We start from the raw sequence: 14446 nt of genomic DNA on the forward strand, positions 1-14446 counted from the left end.
ATTGCCAAAGAAATTTACTTACTATTAACCATTCCAAATCTAAAGTCCTAATTTTTTCCAGGAGTCGTAAATTGTATAGGTGGGAACTCGAGGGGAAGCCAATTGAACAAGTCTACAAATTTCAATATCTAGGAATTTACTTCCAGCATAATATGGGATGGAAAGCGCATATCACATACTTACAAAATAAGGGCAAAGCCCTTATCTACGCTCTATTACGCTTTTTCTTTACAGAGGGGGCTATGCATGTTCCATCTGCCTTAAAAGTTTATAGTGCGAAAGTGGTTGCAACTATGGCCTATGCGGTCCCTTTATGGGGCGCTTTTGTAAACCTCATGCCTCTGGTGACATTGCAAAATCTTTTTCTTAGACGCCTTTTGAAACTACCCTCCTGTGTAAGCAACTCGGCTATTCGCTTAGAACTTAAGACCCCCTCCTTAGAGATCCTGATGTGGAGACATGCCTTTAATTACTGGCTGTCCCTTTGGCATAAATTGCCCAATTACCATCTTATTCAGTGCCTTTGGAGAGATGAATTTACCAGCCCATGGGCAACAAAAATCCATTCCAAACTGTTGTCTTATGGAATCTCTCCTTCCGATATACTAAATTTAGATCTAATTACAGCAAAAAAGGTCATCAAACAAAGATTGGAGGAGGTTGATTTGCAACAAAATCTTACTACAGGTGGAGGTACATGTTCCCCGATAAATCAGGGCATTACATTTATGTCCCAGATACCTCGATATCTGTCTACCTTATAGGTTGCGTCGCATAGATTCGCTTTTGTTAGAGCCAGATTTAATGTGTTCCCCTCAAATGTGCTGAGCAATAGATTTTCTAACGGTAAAACCTCTGTTTTATGTGCATGTGACAACAAATCAATAGAATCCCTTTATCATATCTTGTTTAATTGTCCTTTATATATTGTTCCCCGATCAAGGATTCTGAGTTCAATCATTTTGGAAACTGTTGCTAAACCACCTGAATTACATCTAGCCTATTTACTCCAGGACATTGACTCTTATAGATCATTACAGGTTGCCAGATTCCTGAATTCAGTTCTTTCACATAAAAGGCACTGTATCAAGTACTGTTGCAGACTCAGGCTGTGGCTCTAGGCTGTGGCTGTGGCTGTTGCTCTGTCTCAGCCTTTGTCTCTCTTTCACGCTGTTTCTCTGTTTCAGGCTCCGACGCAGTTTCAAGCCCTGTATCTGCCTCTGCCTCTGTTTCAGGCTCTGGCACTCTATCAAGCACTGTTTCTGGCTCTGGCTCTCTTTTAGGCTCTGGTTCTGAATTAGGGTTTTGTTCTGCCTCTGGCTGTGTCTCTGGATCTGGCTGTGTCTCTGCTTCAGGCTCCTACGCTGTATCAAGCACTGTATCAGGCTCTGCCTCTCCCTCTGCCCCTGGCTACGTTTAAGCGTCAGGCTCAGTTTCAGACAGTGTCTCTGTTTCAGGAGCCAGCACTCTATCAAGCACTATTTCAGACTCAGGCTGTGGATCTCGGCTGTGGCTGTGGATCTCGGCTGTGGCTCTAGGCTCCGTCTGTGGCTCTGTCTGTGGCTCTGGCTCTCTTTCAGGGTCTGGTTCTGAATGAAGATCTGGTTCTGACTCTGATTCAGGGTCTCATGATGGCTCTTCCTCTGCCTCCGACCCAGCTATGTTTGAGGGTCTGGCTCTCTTTCAGGCTCTGGTTCTGAATTAGGGTTTTGTTCTGGCTCTGGCTGTGTCTCTGGCTCTGGCTCCAGCTCCAGCTCCGGCACTGTATCAAGTACTGCTGCAGAATCAGGCTGTGGCTCTAGGCTGCGGCTGCAGCTATGTTTTGCGCTCCGGCCCTGTATCAAGCCTTGGCTCTGGCTCTGGCTCTGGCTCTGGCTCTGGCTCTGGCTCTCTTTCAGGGTCTGGTTCTGAATGAAGATCTGGTTCTGACTCTGATTCAGGGTCTCATGATGGCTCTTCCTCTGCCTCCGACCCAGCTATGGTTCTGGGTCTGGCTCTCTTTCAGGCTCTGGTTCTGAATTAGGGTTTTGTTCTGGCTCTGGCTGTGTCTCTGGCTCTGGCTCCAGCTCCAGTTCCGGCACTGTATCAAGTACTGTTGCAGACTCAGGCTGTGGCTCTAGGCTGTGGCGGCAGCTATACTTTGCGCTCCGGCCCTGTATCAAGCCCTATTTCTGGCTCTGGCTCTGGCTCTGGCTCTATTTCAGCTCTGCTTCAGGCTCCTACGTTGTATGAAGCACTGTATCAGGCTCTGCCTCTCCCTCTGCCCCTGGCTACGTTTAGGCGTCAGGCTCAGTTTCAGACAGTGTCTCTGTTTCAGGAGCCAGCACTCTATCAAGCACTATTTCAGACTCAGGCTGTGGCTCTCGGCTGTGGCTGTGGATCTCGGCTGTGGCTCTAGGCTCCGTCTGTAGCTCTGTCTGTGGCTCTGGCTCTCTTTCAGGGTCTGGTTCTGAATGAAGATCTGGTTCTGACTCTGATTCAGGGTCTCATGATGGCTCTTCCTCTGCCTCCGCCCCAGCTATGTTTCTGGGTCTGGCTCTCTTTCAGGGTCTGGTTCTGAATTAGGGTTTTGTTCTGGCTCTGGCTGTGTCTCTGGCTATGGCTCCAGCTCCAGCTCCGGCACTGTATCAAGTACTGCTGCAGACTCAGGCTGTGGCTCTAGGCTGTGGCTGCAGCTATGTTTTGCGCTCCGGCCCTGTATCAAGCCCTATTTCTGGCTCTGGCTGTGTCTCTGGCTCTGGCTGTGTCTCTGGCTCTGGCTCTGGCTCTCTTTCAGCTCTGGCTCTGAATGAGTCTCTGGCTCTGGCTCTGATTCATGGTCTCACTCTGACTCTGATTCAGGGTCTCGCTCTGGCTCTGGCTCTGGCACTCTATCAAGGACTGTTTCAGACTCAGGTTGTGGCTGTGGCTCTGCCTCTGTTTCAGGCTCAGGCTCTGTTTGAGGCTATGTCTCTGTTTCAGGCTCCTGCACTGTACCAAGTACTGTTGCAGACTCAGGCTGTGGCTCTAGGCTGTGGCTGTGGCTGTTGCTCTGGTTCTGGCTGTGGCTCTTTTTCAGGCTCTGGTTCTGAATGAGGGCTTGGTTATGGCACTGATTCAGGGTCTCGCTCTGTCTCTGGCTGTGTCTCTGTTGCACCTCAAATGGTGGTTTGTTGTTGTCGTTGTTGTTATTTTCTTTCTGGGGTGGGACAAATGTTTAGTTGGGGCGGGGATTATTTTCAGTTTAGCATAATTGTTTCTTGCTTTGTTTTTCTTTTACTATTTTTTTTGGTTATTGTATAGTTTGTATTTTGCTTTTTAAGGGGAAAGGGTCAGGGCTGCCTGGGAGGGGGCCTCAGGCAACAGAATGGCTGGGGCAGGTTCCCTACGGGGGGATGTATTGGAACACCCAATCTCTGTTATCGCGGGTGGGAGGAGCAGTTGCGCTAAGACCAGACCACGTCTTTACCGAAGATCTGGTTCTGACTCTGATTCTGATTCTCTGATTCTGGCTCTCTATCAAGGGCTGTTTCAGACTCAGGCTGTGGCTGTGGCTCTGGTTCTGGCTCTGGCTCTTTCTCAGGCTCTGGTTCTGAATGAGGGCTTGGTTCTGGCACTGATTCAGGGTCTCGCTCTGGCTCTGGCTCTGGCACTCTATCAAGGACTGTTTCAGACTTAGGCTGTGGCTGTGGCTCTGTTTCCATTCTTACAATGGAATTGAAGCACGTGAACGTAAGCGGGTACTCGCTTGGTGATAAATAAGGATCAGGCAGACTCAGCAACGGAGAATAAGAAGGTAAGGTTTATTGCCAGGCAATAAGGACCCAGTTTGGAATCTCTTCCAAAAGGAACTTGGACCCCGATTGACAGAAATCCAGAGGTCTTTATACCTGAGCAGATCACAGCAAATCATAGATCATGAGACAACCATGAGACAGTCACGATATTGTCAGCAAAAATTAGCCAATTAGCAAGCTTCTTGCCACGCTACCAGCTCCTGGTCAAGCACTGGTCAAGCATGGAGTTCCAGTTCTGCTTTCCGATGCTTGCAGTGACGCTCTGTCTAACCTCTCCCCTGGTTATGACAGGACAGGGAGTTTGGAGATTTTGTGGTTTTGCTCTTCCTGTTCTGTGGATTAATTTAGCCTGTATCTGAGGGGATTTTGTACCAGTATCTCTGATTCACGTCTTTCCCTTGTCCAGGGTACACGGATGTTTGTAGGGGAAAGGTCGACTCCTAACTTTGCTGTTTCAAGCAGTTTGCAGTTAGCTAAGGCACAGCTTCCCTTTGATTCAAAATGGATTATAAAATACTGTAAGCCTTGATTATGTGTGAGCATATATGAATATATCGATTACTGATAACTGATTATATGGATAGCATAGGGGTAGCCCTTCTTCCTTGCCTCAGAATGTACACAATGTCTCTGTTTCAGGCTCCTGCACTGTATCAAGTACTGTTGCAGACTCAGGCTGTGGCTCTAGGCTGTGGCTGCAGCTATGTTTTGCGCTCCGGCCCTGTATCAAGCCCTATTTCTGGCTCTGGCTCTGGCTCTGGCTCTGGCTCTGGCTCTGGCTCTGGCTCTGGCTCTGGCTCTGAATGAGGCTCTGGCTCTGGCACTCTATCAAGGACTGTTTCAGACTCAGGCTGTGGATCTCGGCTGTGGCTGTCGATCTTGGCTGTGGTTCTAGGCTCCGTCTGTGGCTCTGTCTGTGGCTGTGGCTCTCTTTCAGGGTCTGGTTCTGAATGAAGATCTGGTTCTGACTCTGATTCAGAGTCTCATGATGGCTCTTCCTCTGCCTCCGACCCAGCTATGTTTGAGGGTCTGGCTCTCTTTCAGGCTCTGGTTCTGAATTAGGGTTTTGTTCTGGCTCTGGCTGTGTCTCTGGCTCTGGCTCCAGCTCCAGCTCCGGCACTGTATCAAGTACTGCTGCAGACTCAGGCTGTGGCTCTAGGCTGTGGCTGCAGCTATGTTTTGCGCTCCGGCCCTGTATCAAGCCCTATTTCTGGCTCTGGCTCTGGCTCTGGCTCTGGCTCTCTTTCAGCTCTGGCTCTGAATGAGGCTCTGGCTCTGGCTCTGATTCATGGTCTCACTCTGACTCTGATTCAGGGTCTCGTTCTGGCTCTGGCTCTGGCACTCTATCAAGGACTGTTTCAGACTCAGGTTGTGGCTGTGGCTCTGCCTCTGTTTCAGGCTCAGGCTCTGTTTGAGGCTATGTCTCTGTTTCAGGCTCCTGCACTGTATCAAGTACTGTTGCAGACTCAGGCTGTGGCTCTAGGCTGTGGCTGCAGCTATGTTTTGCGCTCCGGCCCTGTATCAAGCCCTATTTCTGGCTCTGGCTCTGGCTCTGGCTCTGGCTCTGGCTCTGGCTCTGGCTCTGGCTCTGGCTCTGGCTCTGGCTCTGGCTCTGGCTCTGAATGAGGCTCTGGCTCTGGCACTCTATCAAGGACTGTTTCAGACTCAGGCTGTGGCTGTGGCTCTTCCTCTGTTTCAGGCTCAGGCTCTGTTTGAGGCTATGTCTCTGTTTCAGGCTCCGGCACTGTATCAAGTACTGTTGCAGACAAAGGGTGTGGCTCTAGGCTGTGGCTGTGGCTGTTGCTCTGGTTCTGGCTGTGGCTCTTTTTCAGGCTCTGGTTCTGAATGAGGGCTTGGTTATGGCACTGATTCAGGGTCTCGCTCTGTCTCTGGCTGTGTCTCTGTTGCACCTCAAACGGTGGTTTGTTGTTGTCGTTGTTGTTGTTATTTTCTTTCTGGGGTGGGACAAATGTTTAGTTGGGGCGGGGATTATTTTCAGTTTAGCATAATTGTTTCTTGCTTTGTTTTTCTTTTACTATTTTTTTAGGTTATTGTATAGTTTGTATTTTGCTTTTTAAGGGGAAAGGGTCAGGGCTGCCTGGGAGGGGGCCTCAGCCAACAGAATGGCTGGGGCAGGTTCCCTACGGGGGGATGTATTGGAACACCCAATCTCTGTTATCGCGGGTGGGAGGAGCAGTTGCGCTAAGACCAGACCACGTCTTTATCGAAGATCTGGTTCTGACTCTGATTCTGATTCTCTGATTCTGGCTCTCTATCAAGGGCTGTTTCAGACTCAGGCTGTGGCTGTGGCTCTGGTTCTGGCTCTGGCTCTTTCTCAGGCTCTGGTTCTGAATGAGGGCTTGGTTCTGGCACTGATTCAGGGTCTCGCTCTGGCTCTGGCTCTGGCACTCTATCAAGGACTGTTTCAGACTTAGGCTGTGGCTGTGGCTCTGTTTCCATTCTTACAATGGAATTGAAGCACGTGAACGTAAGCGGGTACTCGCTTGGTGATAAATAAGGATCAGGCAGACTCAGCAACGGAGAATAAGAAGGTAAGCTTTATTGCCAGGCAATAAGGACCCAGTTTGGAATCTCTTCCAAAAGGAACTTGGACCCCGATTGACAGAAATCCAGAGGTCTTTATACCTGAGCAGATCACAGCAAATCATAGATCATGAGACAACCATGAGACAGTCACGATATTGTCAGCAAAAATTAGCCAATTAGCAAGCTTCTTGCCACGCTACCAGCTCCTGGTCAAGCACTGGTCAAGCATGGAGTTCCAGTTCTGCTTTCCGATGCTTGCAGTGACGCTCTGTCTAACCTCTCCCCTAGTTATGACAGGACAGGGAGTTTGGAGATTTTGTGGTTTTGCTCTTCCTGTTCTGTGGATTAATTTAGCCTGTATCTGAGGGGATTTTGTACCAGTATCTCTGATTCACGTCTTTCCCTTGTCCAGGGTACACGGATGTTTGTAGGGGAAAGGTCGGCTCCTAACTTTGCTGTTTCAAGCAGTTTGCAGTTAGCTAAGGCACAGCTTCCCTTTGATTCAAAATGGATTATAAAATACTGTAAGCCTTGATTATGTGTGAGCATATATGAATATATCATTACTGATAACTGATTATATGGATAGCATAGGGGTAGCCCTTCTTCCTTGCCTCAGAATGTACACAAAACAATAATCCTTTCTATATAAATTTTCCAATACATTCTGAAAACATAATAAATCCTTAATTGTTGTCCACCTCCTTTTAGTTCCTTTATCACTCGAATGCTAGCACGGAGTCAAAACTATTATTGTATTTTTGAACATATCTTGTATAACCATCCCATTTTTCTGAAACTCACAGCGACTGGTGAGGCGCCGTTCCAGAAGGAGGAAGGCCAAGCCAGCTGGGAGCCCCGGGCAGTGTTTTTCCACTGGAGTTCAACATCTGCGTGGCAGTTGCCCCCACCGGAGCACACAGGCGCGGCAGGATGTTGGCAAGGACACTTTTCATGGGAACCAGCCGGGTTTCCATGGCAACAGGCCTGGGAAGACAGGCAGGCGTGGAACTGAACCAGGTGGTCGCAGTAAACAACAGGAAGAGTCTTATCAAGTCTCTGCGAGCATGGCTTTGTTCGAAGACGGCCGTGTGGAAAATTCCGAGTTCTGCTTTGTTATTGACTCTGCAGCTAACCGCAACATGGTTCCAGAGACCCCTGCAGTCGAGATGTGGAATTGCAAGGCAGTTCCAAAAGGACAAACTGTGCTTTTTGCAAATGGGCAGAAAAAGAATGTAACCAGTCTTGTTGATTTACATGTGTTTGTCTTACAGGAGACGATGGAGTTTTGTATTGTTCCTGGGATGCACCACTGTCTTTTATCTGTGCCTTATTTGTTGAAAAAGGGGTTTAAGGTTTGTTTCGAAGATGCTGTCTGCACAATCTCCAAAGGAGGGAGGATGCTTGCCAAGGTTAAAAAGGGGCAGAATGATCTCTTTGTTCTTAAAACACCTCTGGAGGGTGAGGGGAAGGTTGAGAAAGCACAGGCCCTGCGTGCAAAAATCCCCAGTCATATATTATGCGCCCATGTGTGGCATGAAAGGACAGCTCATGGTTCCCTAGAGGAACTACAGGTGCTGCCGGAAGTTTCCAAAGGTTGTAAAATTACAGAATGTGGATGTGCTGTAAGATGTGAAACTTGCAAACTGGCAAAGGTAAAAGGATGCAGTTACCCAAAGGTGAAGAGGGTAACCGCAAAACCTTTTGAACTGGTCCACATAGATTTGTGGGGTCCTGTAAGGGAAGCAAGTCTGGGAGGTGCAAGGTTTCTGCTAACGGTGCAGGATAATTTTACGCAGAATTCCTGGACCCATGGTCTCAAATCCAAGGATGATGCAGCACAGCTGATCAAAGGATGGATTGAGGAGGTGGAACAAAGATTTTCCACCAGAGTGCAAGCAGTCACCAGTGATAGAGGAGCTCAATTTACAGGGTCTGCTTTGCAGAAATTCTTTCACAAGAAAGGGATATGTCACACAGTGACTTCACCCAATCAGAGAGGGGTGGCAGAGCTGAGAAGTGAGGCTCTGGTTCAGGCTGCACAGGTGATGCTAGCAGATGCTGGGTTACCTCCAAGGTTTTGGCTGGAGGCAATCAAGTATGTGGGCTTCACCTGGAATCGTACCTACAATTCACTGATAGGTGACACACCTTTTGGGTTGTTGCATGGCAGGAAACCCCAGATTCATTTTTTGCGAATGTTTGGTGCAAGTGCGTCTGTGCCGGTACCTACTGCTTTGCAGGGGCCAGATGGATCCAAGTTCCAGAAGATGATCTTCTGCGGGTATGAGCCAGCAGCACGTGCATGGAGGTTTGCATATCCACAGAGTAAGGTGCTGATCAGTAAACACGCTGAGTTCTATGAGCAGGATAAAAGGTCAAAAACTGCTGTCCAGCGTGATCTGCTCTCAGAATGTCTGTATGATTCTGAGGAGGAAAGGGAAGCAGAGGCTTATCCCAGTGATGAGGACCAGGTCCACGATCAGGGTTCAGAATCCGATGATGACGATCAGGTCACTGACCGGAGTCAGGAGCAGGATGAGGTTTCGGTAGCTTCTCCACAAGATGTTAAGAGAGCACCCAAAAGCGAGCCTAGTTCTCCTGTGAGTGTAATGGAGAGGATTCGAAAACGCTTTAAGTCAGAGGGGGAATCCCGTGATGCTGAGGACACACCTTCTGGTGGCGGTGAGTCAGAAGTAACATCTGAGTTTGTGCCTAGAAGGTCCAGTCGCACAACAAAGGGTATTCTCTCTCGCCCTGACCTAGCCACTGTGATCCATGCGACGGTCACCTCCAGACTGGATTATTGTAACTCGCTCTACGTGGGGCTGCCCTTGAGACTGACCCAGAAACTCCAGCGGGTACAGAATGCCGCAGCGAGACTCCTTACGGGGTCCTCGCTGCGAGATCACATTCACCCGGTGCTATACCACCTGCACTGACTCCCGGTGGAGTATAGGATCAAGTTTAAGGTGCTGGTTTTAACCTTTAAAGCCCTATACGGCCTAGGACCCTCGTACCTACGGGACCGCCTCTCCTGGTATGCCCCACAGAGAAACCTACGGTCTGTAAATAAAAACATCCTCAAGGTCCCAGGCCTCAGAGAGGTTAGGCTGGCCTCAACTAGAGCCAGGGCCTTCTCGGCTGCAGCTCCAATCTGGTGGAATGCTCTGTCACAAGAGACTAGGGCCCTGCGGGACCTGACATCTTTCCGCAGGGCCTGCAAGACAGAGTTGTTCCACCAGGCCTTTGGTCAGGGCGCAGCCTGACTCCCTCCTCTGGCAACCTGCACAGTATTTTGGTTGCCATCAATTTGATTTTAATTAATTTTTATAATGAAATATTTTAGAATGTGTGATTATTCAACTATTTGGTTATTTGATTGTTGTTAGCCGCCCTGAGCCCAGCTTCGGCTGGGGAGGGCGGGATATAAATAAAATTTATTATTATTATTATTATTATTATTATTATTATTATTATTCCACCTGAAAGATATCAGGCCACAAGTGCGTGGATAGGTTTCGCACAGTGTGATTCTGAGAGTGTTGAAGGGGTTCAACAGGTGCCTGGGAAAAATGCTGGAAAGAGGCACAAGGCAAAGGGAAAGGTGTTGAACTCAAAAGGGTCTTGTCAGAATGTGCGGCAAAGGGGGGTGTGGGGTTTGGAACTTAACAGGTTAAGTTTTTCCCATGATGCCACAACATTCTGACATCAGCTTTCGAAGCTGGGAGGAGCTGGGAGGAGTTACGTTCAGTTCTCTCTGTGTGTCTGAGAGAGAGAGACATGTTTGCAATGGCTGCCAGCAGTGACGGCTGAAATGCTTCAATAAAGAGCTGTAAATAGACGGACCTGTCTGTGTATGCTTGCTTGAAGGAGGTGAGACTGTTTTACACCGCTGTGTGTTCTACTCTGCTAAGCCGTGACCTGAAGGGAGCAACAGTGGCGCAGCTTTCGAAGAAGTGTGCCGGACCCGTTATAAACTGCTGATTGGCGACCGTAAAGCAATCAGAGGTCACGGCTCATCGATCAAGCTTGGCAGATCGATAACGCCACATGATCTTCTTCATTCTTCAATTCAAACCAGATTTTCATCATCCAGTTCTTATTTTCCTTTGTATCCATCTTGACAGGCCTCTGGCTCTCCTTTGCCATCTGCTGCATTACGGCCCCTCCTTCCTGTTCCTCCTGATCAACATATATCTCTTTTTCCACTTCCTCAAGCTTCTCAGATTTCTTTTCTTGTTCAGCTGCATAGACTTTTTGAGTCAAGTCCTTATCCAACTCAGTAAGTTTATTTATTGTTGACTTCAAAGTTGTGACACTTGTAGCCAAAACATCACTTTGCTCTTGCAACTTTCCCAGGAGAAAAAAAGCCTTGTTCAGCTCAGCCTGTATTTTTCCACTTGCAGCCATTCTTGTAATGTCCCTGAACCCCCTCTAGAGGGATTCTGGTTATTTAGTATTCCTTCCAATTCCAACCCAAAAGTCAAGTTAACTTGTTTCAGTTCTTCTTTGTTTCCAACAATTTATAACTATATTGTAACAAATATAACCAGCAAAGACAACAGAAACAAAGTTCTCTATTTTTTCCCAACTTTGACAGCTAGTTTGACAGCTGTCAAAATCTTCTATGTCTCCTCAACAGGCTCTCTCTCGTGGATCACTCCCGGGTCCCGGGGGGGGGGGGTGGCACTTCAGCTCTCCAAATTAACTCTTATCCTCCAGCAAGATTGCTTATACTGCCAAATCGTGCAATTAATAACTTTATCCAATAAAAAGAAGATGTTCTCTCGACCTTAGTTATCTAGTCCTTGCTTCAAGCTGTTTACAAGACGGGGAGACGGACTTCCTCTTTGCGCCTTCCCCGATCGTGCCGAATTTAAACAAAAATTTTCCTTTTATAAATCCAAATTCCGTATTACTCACGGGTTGTTACTTTTAGTCCAAATTTTCAAAGGAAGAAGTCAGCGCTCTCCGACCATGGCATGCGGCTTCACTCCGTAGGAGAAGCAGTCGACTCTCAGCTCCACGCCGCTCCCCGTCCCCCGTTCCGAAGCCTTTAAAAAGGCTCCTTCTCGGGTCGGGGGGGGGCGCAAATGGTGCCCGCTGAGTCTCCAGGTCCACAGGCTTCAATGCCTGTGGTTTCTGAGGGTCCCCGCGTCGCCGCCGCGGCAGGACCCATCTCCTATTGAGCCGATTCCCTCCGAAGCTCGGAGGGAATCCGCCATTAGACGATGGCGCTAACCCGGAAGTCCAAATTTTTATACATTCTTGATCATCTGGAAGGAGTGAGGTACCACCTATGAGCCATTTTCATCATGTTCTCTCTTATATTATAGCTGGCTGTAAATTTCAAATTTACATTCCATCAGTTTTCCCCATCTTTTAGCATAATTGGACGGCCCACATCTTGGGCCCACTTTATTATTGAAGCCTTTGTTACGATATAGAAGCAATGCACCCGCGAGCTGCTGGTAGCTTGAAAGCAAAACATAATGGGAATGTTAGGACTGTTCCATGGGAAACAGAGGGACAGTCTATTCACAGTGCGAAGCACCGGAATTAGCTCAGAGTGTAATATGAGCTGTACAGGAAGTACAGGAGGAGTTTCTCTCTCGACTGCTGGAATTTAAAGAGAGCAGTCATGTTTTTTGTAATGCTGCAAAGACAGAAATAAAGGCATGTAAATACGTTTCTGTCTATCTCTTTCCCCTGCCCGGGGGGGGGGGGCAGGAAAGAGTGGTGTGTTCTTCTCACGCTGAGAAGGATCGCCTATCGCGACCTCTGCCTGGATCTTGCTGGGGAATGCAGACAGGGAGGTCAACAGGAGATCAAGCCGGGTGCCTGGGAGAATTGCCAGTTTCTCCTGATAAAGGCTTGATTCCCGACATCTGGTAGCAGAGTATGGTTTTGATCCATGAAAGCAGCAGAAGAGGTTGATGGATCGTACTTCATCCTCTGCAAGGAGATAAAGGAAGATATGGTAGCGTGCGGATGGAAGCTACAAAAGACGGCTGAGCACCGAAGCAAACGTTTTTGCTGATAAGCCAGGAGCAATGGAACCCCTAAGGTATGCTGAATTATGGGCTAAAAGTGTGAACGCAGATTGATTCTTCTCTGGTTCACAAAAGCTGCTTTTGGATGAAAACAGCACGGAGAAACAGCCTGCATACTTCGCATTCCTGGGCCTGATAAAAGTTTGCTGCTCAAGCCTGGAATGTCCAGTTGCTAAGCAACGAAACCTCAGTAAAGTGGAAAGTTACTAGCCAACACGGTAGTGAGGCTAGGACTGTGAGAGGCTGGAAAAACACTGAGAAAACAGCGTTTGTTTTGTCTGCTATCTCACTGCTCTTGCAGGGACTTTTAAAACAGCCTGCGTTTAGCTGCTAAGTGCAACGCAGTGAACAGCCAATAGACTCTTGGATTTTACAGGCTCGAGAGTGAGAGCTGAGGCTTGGATTCAAAATGGATACCAAGAAGGGGGGAGGCTTACCTTACCCACCTCCACTGACTAATGACAATTATTCCTCATGGTCTGTAAAGATGAAAGCCCTGCTTCAGAATCAGAGGATTTTTGGGGTGATTGATAACCCCATCCCTGCTGCACCAACGCCAGGTTGGAATTCACAGAATGTGAGAGCCAGGACAGCCATAATTCTGTGTATCTCAGATGATCAACTCGTGAATATTCAGGATTTGGAATATGCGCGTGAGATTTGGCAAACGCTGCGTAGAATACATCAAAGAGATGCTGGTTCTTCAGCGTTGCTGCATTTTGAAAAGCTGACCAATCTAAGGCTAGCGCCTGATGGAGATGTACAAGCGCATCTGACAGAGATGAAATTCTTACGCCAGCAGATGGCGCAACGGAATTTTCCTCTACAGGAAGAGATATTCTGCTTCATGATTATCAACAGCCTTAATCAGACTTACAAAACCATTGCAAGTCAGCTGGGTTCTCTACCTGCCGCAGATCTTACGGTGGAAAGAATTTGTGCCGTGGTTCTCAATGAGAGAGATCGCCTTGCTGCAATAGATGTCAAAGACAGGGGGAGAGAAGCTCGGAGTTCTGACACCCCCACTGCTACTGCAAGTGAAGAACAGGCTGTTGCTTTGAACGTTGTCCGTTGTTTCAATTGTGGCCAACCTGGGCATCTTCAGCGGAACTGTAAGAGGCCACATCAGCAGAAACGAGCTAAGGGGAGCTCTGCAAAGCCTGAGGCATCAGGCAAAAGTCGTATCAAGTCCCAGATGAAACCTGCAAAGGCATTGCTGTCAACAAAAGCCGCATTTTCAACGGAGAATGCTTTTGTTCTTGACACGGGATGCACGCAACACATGACGTCACACAGAGATCTGTTTTCAACGTTTAAGAAGCAAAGCTTCACTGTGAAACAGGCCAATGGCCAGGAGCTGGAAGCGACCGGGTGTGCTGGTCCCGGGGGGAAGGTTACCATTGACGTAGTCGAAGTCCGGTCCTGGGTCACTATCCTGGAAACAGTTCGCAAGGAGCGGGGCGAGGTCAGAAGCAGGAAGCCGAGCGGGGACAGGAACACTGGAGGGTCAGGTCTGGGTCCGGACAGGAGCAGGTACTCAACGACGACGTTGCTCCCGCAACCTGGGACCGGGCTGACTGGCCTTTATCTTCTCTGAGGCCAGGGGCGGTCCCGGCCCCCAGGAGACCCGCCTCTCCTGGCCTTAAGGCGAGCACTCCTCCTGGGAGAAACCAGTTCCCTTCGCCTCTCTGCCCTGAGCCTCTGCAGTTCAGGAGAGGCTGAAGGGTTACTGGGCCCAGGGGGAGACTCACCTGTAGGCACTGAGTCTTCAACTACCTCTGGAGCCAGAATGTATTTACCGGGTGCCTCCTCCTGAGGATCCGGCACAGGTGCAGGCGCCTCAGAATCAAGGCCCTGCCCCAGTTCAGCCGGCCCTGGAGGCGGGGACTCCTGTGCAGGCTGGAATTCCTCTGGTTCATCCTCTGAATCGGATTCCCAGGCCATCACATCCATACATATTGAGAAAAATGATCAACAAATACAAGATAGTATTTTGCATTGCCTCTAGATGGTGCTAAAGGACCAATCACATCAGCATACACTCGCTGAAAAACTTTGTTAATCTTT

This window comes from Podarcis muralis, chromosome W, assembly GCF_964188315.1.
Source record: "Podarcis muralis chromosome W, rPodMur119.hap1.1, whole genome shotgun sequence".
Taxonomy (NCBI): Eukaryota; Metazoa; Chordata; class Lepidosauria; order Squamata; family Lacertidae; genus Podarcis; species Podarcis muralis.